Raw genomic sequence first — 6844 nt, forward strand, 5'->3', positions numbered from 1 at the left:
ATATATGTATATAACTATCATAAAATATAAAAGTATATATATATAGGTACATATATAGGAATCATAAAATATAAAGAATATATATACAAAATATATATTTTAGTAGTATAAAGGATATACAAATATACATTCACGCAAATAAATGAGGATATATGTAAGTACGTATGTATAAAAGTTTAAAATGCAAATGTAAATACATACATGTATATCTTTTATAAAATATATAATAAAAAAGTATATGTGCACGTAAATATTAAATATATACATAAGGGTATATATAATAAAGCAATTATATAATAGTAGTAGTGATAATAATAATAATAATAATAATAATAATAATAATAATAATAATAAAGTTGCTAAAATATGGACTAAATCAAAATAAACAAAAGTGTTGGGTGAAATCGAAATAAAAAAAACGAAAAAAAGATTAAATTGTGACGCGCCGAAAGAGGGAGGACCGAATAAGGAAATAACCCCTGTCGATTAAACGACACCGTTCCAACGAAGTCAAAGCGCATGGTCTAGGGACCAAACTGAAACAGAAATAAAATTCGATGCCAAAATTGCAAAAATAAAAAAAAACTGTATTGAATACGCCACAAAGGAGTGAGGACCTATGGCGCAAATATCCCAAGAACCAAAAAAACGCGCGGATCCTCCCCTAGGGTCGGGTCACCGCGCGGGTCAGAAGTCCTTAAGGTAAAACGGCGCCGTTTTCATTTTATTATTTAAGCCCAAAACATTTTTTTTATCCATTTTCAGCCCCCTTTTTTTTAAAAAAAACTCTGAAACAAAACCCTAGCTCCCTTTTTTCTCTCATTTTCCTCCCACTCAGCCCCCAAGCTCAAACCACCGTCGCCTCCACCTTGGCCAGTGGCCGGAGTAGCGCGAAAGGGACCTCACGGCTTTCTCTTCTTTCGGTATCCTCAAAGGCTTGGCCTTCCCAACCGTGCGACCGAGAAAGAGAAAGGATCCCTTCTCAAGTTCGATTCCAACGATGGCGAGAGGCTCGGCTAACCGATCCTTAAAACGAACAGGTATCTTTCTTTTCCTTTTTTTTTTTGTTCTTCTTTGTTAAAAGTGTAGTGAAACAAACCAAAAAATAAAATAAAAATAAAATAAAATGAATAATAAAGGGAATAATAAGTATGCAAGGAAAAAAAACTGGGATCAACCTTTTATCTTAATGCTTTTTTTCTCTTGCTATTAATCGATCGTAAAAAATATACAGACATGGTGTTTGGCTTTTATAGCCGATCCATTTCTATTTTCTATATTATTTGCTACTTTGCGTGTTTCCCTCTTGTTTGCAGAGTGATTTGATGCTGATGGGTTAGGTGGCAGAGTTGGTGGTTGCTAGAGGTGACTGGCAATGAGAGAGAAATGACTGAGGCGTGGAAGTCAAAAGGGCGGTGGTGCGGTGAAGGCGATGGCTAGGGTTCTGCTTTCGATTTGCACTTTGGGCCATTTGGGCCATTGGGGTTTAGTTTTAGTGGGTTTAGATTTTGGGTCTAGGTTTGGGCTGATGGGTAAGGTCTAGGTGGTATTGGGTATTGGGTTAGTGTTGGGTTTGGTTATTGGGTAATGGGCCTCGGTTAAAAAAAATTGGGCTTGTACAAACTTAATTAGACATCATTAATTCACAAATATCCGAACAGCAGTAACAATATTCGGACAGCATTGATTTGCTCAAAAATGGACAATATTTAAACAACATTCGGACAGCATAATATGCTCAAAAACGGACAGCATTTAAACAACATTCGGACATCATAATATGCTCAAAAATGGACATCATTTAAACAACATTCGAACAACATAATATGCTCAAAAATGGACAGCATTTCAACAACATTCGGACAACATTTTATCATCACACATACTAAATTGCCACCATCCAACACACAAGATATACCATATAATATACTTCCAAAATGAGCTAATTACATAGCCTAAAATACACAAAATTAGAATCATTATCAAGCCATTTTCGCATGGCTAAATATATATACACTTCATGACCAAACAAAACAAATACTAGCTTATACAAGCAATATATTCAAAGTTCGAGCTTTCAAAATACCGAGATAAAGATCAATAGTGTGGCGGACTGTAATGGCCCAAATTCAAGGTTATCGGAATAGTGGTTTCATAACCACAAATCTAATTTAAAGAGAAATTTATTTTAATATTTTTGCATGAATATATGATAGGAAAATCGTATGAAAATATCGATAGAAAAATTTTACCAATTTAGTGGTTAGTTAGAAAAAGAAATTATTGAAGAAATTGGGTAAAAACAAGGTGTCGAAACCTTCTTTTGAAAAACAAAAACTTTACGTTGTCGACTTCAAAAAAAATTAAAATTGGGAGTCGCCACCAATCTTTTATTGAGGTGTGATGGGATCACCTAAAAAACGGCTTTGGTCTACGAGTTTTTTTAAAAAAAAGGGGTCCGGGAGTCATTTAGGTACAAGAAAGGATTAGCACCCTTGTATCGCCCAAAATTGGTACCTAATTAATTAATTAGTGTCTTAAGGTCGAAAAAAAATATAATCTTTAAAACACTTAAAACGTTACGTATTAAGACCCTTCTCAATTCAGAGAAGCAAAAATGCCACACCCAATGCGTTAGGGCACAACATTCTAATTTCCTCCAAAATGAATTAGGTCAAAATACTCGTATAATGAAAAAAATTAAAAGAATATTCATTTATCCAAGATTTAAGAAATCGCGGCCCAATACGTTAGGGCACAATTCCTTTAGAATCCCAAACTCGGAATATTTCCTTTATTGTTTTTAGAAAAAAAATTCATTTCGAGAAATCAATGCGTCACATCCAATACGTTAGGACACAACGTGTTGAATTCCCAATAATGAATTCTTATTTTTTGATTAAAGAGAAATGCTCGATTGTTAGACTTAACGAAGAAAATCGGAACCCAATACGTTAGGGCTCAATTTCCTTGAAAATCCTAAATTCAAGCATTCTCTCAATTTTGAAAAGTTTGAAATCGAGTAAAGAATGATGTGATGCTATATTAAATATACAATGCAATAATAAATATTACAATGGCATAGAAATAATATAAATAAATGAATAAATAAAATCAATATACATAATAAAAATAATCACATACAAAATATCAAATAAATCATAAAAAACAATTCTTTTAACATATAAACAAAAACATGAATTAATAATCGAATGAAGAAAATAAACAAAATATAAAGAATAAAAGGCACATAATATATGCATTGAAATTAAAAGCCATACACATAATTTACATATGTAACTTTGGATTAAAATTTATAAAAGCAGAATATATAATGCATTTGTGAAAATAAAATATAAATTATAATGTAAGTGTTAAAAATACATATATTTGAGCATTTAAAAAATATATTCATATATATATACAAGTATATAAAAAACTGGTTAAAATATTAATATGTATACATACATATATATAAAAGATAAATATAACATATATAGATTATAAAAATAATTATATATATAAATAAAATAAAATAAAAATAATTACCTCATATTAAAAAAATAAATATGCGAAAATATTAGTTTTAAAAAATATATAAATACACATAGAAACAAGTATACATATATATATAGCTAAAATAATAATAAGTACATATGAAAATAATAATAATAATTACACTAACAAAATTAACTAATTTTAAGAAAAATATAAAAAGGATTAAATTGAACTACAAGTAAACAAATCTGGGGTAAATCTGCAAATAAATAAAATTTGGAGGACTAAATTGAACGAGCGAATTACATAGAGGGGCTGGAAGGGAAATTTTCCCTTCTCCTCTAAAACGGTGTCATTCAAAAGGATTAAATTGGAATTTAAAATAAATAAAAGGGTAAATTAAAAAATAAAGAAAACTTAATTACAAAAACATTAAAAGGCGGAAGGGCTAAATAAAAATAAATAAATAAAATTCGCAGTGGTATCACCTTCTCCCTTTTTTAAAATCGTAAATAAGTAAAAAAATAATCGAAAGAAAAAATAGTAAGCCACCTTTAAAAAAAACTGCCAATCGTTCTCTTTTTTATTCCTCCTACATTCTCCCTTTTTCTTTTTTTTTCTTTACAATGAAGGGAGAGACCTCTATTTATAGTTGAGCCTCTCCAAATCTAACGGTACAGATCAATTACATCAACGGCTGAGATTAAAGGGTATCTACAAATTAAATCTCTAAGATTACAAAATCATATCTTCTAAGATTACATATCATATCTAAGATTGCATATATCATATCTAAGATTGCATATAATATCTAGGATTGCATATCATATCTAAGATTTCATATCCTCAAAAATTATGTTTCCATATGTGAGCCCGGGCTAAAATTGAGTATTACACAAGGTATTGAGACCTCGATCTCGTAAAATCGAGTCAAAAATATTTTTATAAATATTTATGAAGTGTTAGTAATATGGTGTTAAAATTTCGTTAGAAAATTTTAATGTTTGGGTAGTCAATTAAGTGAAAAGGACTAAATTAAAAAGGACGTAAAAGTTACTAGAAGGATTAAATAGCTCAATTGTTAAATGAGGAGGGACATAAATTGCAAATAAGCCCACAAGGAGATATTTTGGGCGGCATAAGCTGAGAAAAATCAGGAGAATTGGAGAATTAAGGGTAAAATTGGAATATTGCAAAATTTACTTTAAAAGTTAGGACTAAAGTGGAATTATCTAGATTTCTCTTTATTTTTTTGCATTCTCATCAGCCAAAAATGTCCTAAGGGTTTAGTCAAGCTGGTTTTTCATATTTTTGCACAGAGTGAGTTCATCCTTAACTTTTTCTTGTAATTTTTGTGTTTCTAAGACTTTTACAACTAGGTCCTATTACTAAATTCATTAGTTTTTGATTTTATGAATGAAATTAAAAGTTTCTATGAATATGTGCTGGAATTTTATGATTAAATAGCATGAAATTAAAGCTTTAATTTGTTTATGAGATGATTTTATTAGGTAATTTCAATAGAAATTGATTTGTAGGACTTAATTGTGAAAAAGTTTGGAATTAAAGTCTAGTGCTAAAATTATGATTTCCAAAGTTTATAAAGTAGTTTAAAGTGATAGAATAAAGTTTTGATTGAGAAAAATCAGCTCAATTGAGAGGTTAATTGAGCAGGGATGAAATTATCATTTATTGAAAGCTTAGGGAAAAAATGGTAATTAACATTATACACTAAAACAGTTTTGGACATCAGCAGTAGTCTAACTTTGAAAAATCACCAAAAATTGTAGAGATCTAATTAGAGGATGATTAAAATATTAAATTAAAGCTTATTAAGTTTAGTTTCTTATAAAAGAAACGGTGTAAGCAATGAAATTGTAAATCATGAGATATAATAGATTTTGTGAGACAAGGTCAGAATGAATTCGGGTTCCGCTGTTCTGAATTTGGAAAATCATTAAAAATTGTAAAAAAAAATTATTATGAGTTATAATTTATATGCTTAGAATCGTTAATGAGTCTATTTTCAGAAAAAATAAACGGAAACATCATCCAAATTCTGTACAATGAGATAATTAATTTTTAGTAAAGAGAAGTTGGAACTGTCAAACAGTGAAATAGGGGGAAACTTTAAAGAATAAACTGTACTTATTGGCTAAACTAAAAATTTTGAAAATTTTACGGTAAGAAGATATGTGAGTCTAGTTTTGGGAAAAATTAGCGGATCTTAATTTGGAGTTCTGTAGCTCAAGATATAAATAATTTAGTGAATATGACTCAGTGAGACAGCTTTGAATGCACTATAAATAATAATGAAATTATAGAGAATGTTACATATGAACATGAAATGTATTAGATTAATGAGTATATTTATTTATTTAGATCCAGAAAATTCAAATACGAATCTAGATCGAGGAAAAGAAAAAGTTCGGGATTAGTAGATTTTTGTTTACGAACAAGTATCGAGGTAAGTTCGTGTAACTTGAATTATATTCTTAAATGCTTGAAATATATTTTTCTTGATGTGAATATGATTTGGATGTTTATTGTATGATAATTGATGAAGTATTGATATTCTTGATGAAAAGAGAAAATAAATCCCAGTTGAATGAAAGGAAAATTCGATAGATCTCTGAAAAGGAATTGACGGTAAAAAGGATCTAGCCCGGACGGGTGATTCTATCCTGATATAGCCCTCCCGAAGAATATGTGGAAAATAGATTTAGCCTGGACGGGTAATCCGAATTAGGGTCTGAATTTAGCCTGGACTGGTAATTCAGATCCAAGCTCATTAAAGTAATTGTCGTTGCAGGGGATTTAGCCTGGACTGGTAATCCCGACAATACTCTATGAGTTTATATTTTAGGGGATTTAGCATGGACTGGTAATCCCACTGTAAGGATGATGTTCGCGGGAGTGTGCTCTTTGAAATGGAAATGTGCGCACATGAATATGAATTGACGGACTCGGATTTGTACACTAAAGTGTACCCCTGAAAATCCATCGAAATTCCAAGTAGTTCAACGGGATAAATATGGAAAAATAACAAGGGAATGGAAATCATGGAATTGATGAGCTCATCAATCATGGTATATATTATTGATACATGGAAATTATTGGACTAATTTGAATGTTGAGTTTATGCATGATAGGGGAATAATGTATGGAATGGGTGTATGAATGTTTATTGCATTGTATTGAAAATATTAGGTAAGTATAATTCTTATTACATGAATTTACTAAGCACAAAGTGCTTACCCTGTTTCCTTTTCCCCTGTTTTGTAATGTTAAGAGCTCGAAGGTTGGATTTGGTCGGAGACGCATCACACTATCAACCTCAAGATCT

This window comes from Gossypium raimondii, chromosome 3, assembly GCF_025698545.1.
Source record: "Gossypium raimondii isolate GPD5lz chromosome 3, ASM2569854v1, whole genome shotgun sequence".
In the NCBI taxonomy this organism is placed as follows: Eukaryota; Viridiplantae; Streptophyta; class Magnoliopsida; order Malvales; family Malvaceae; genus Gossypium; species Gossypium raimondii.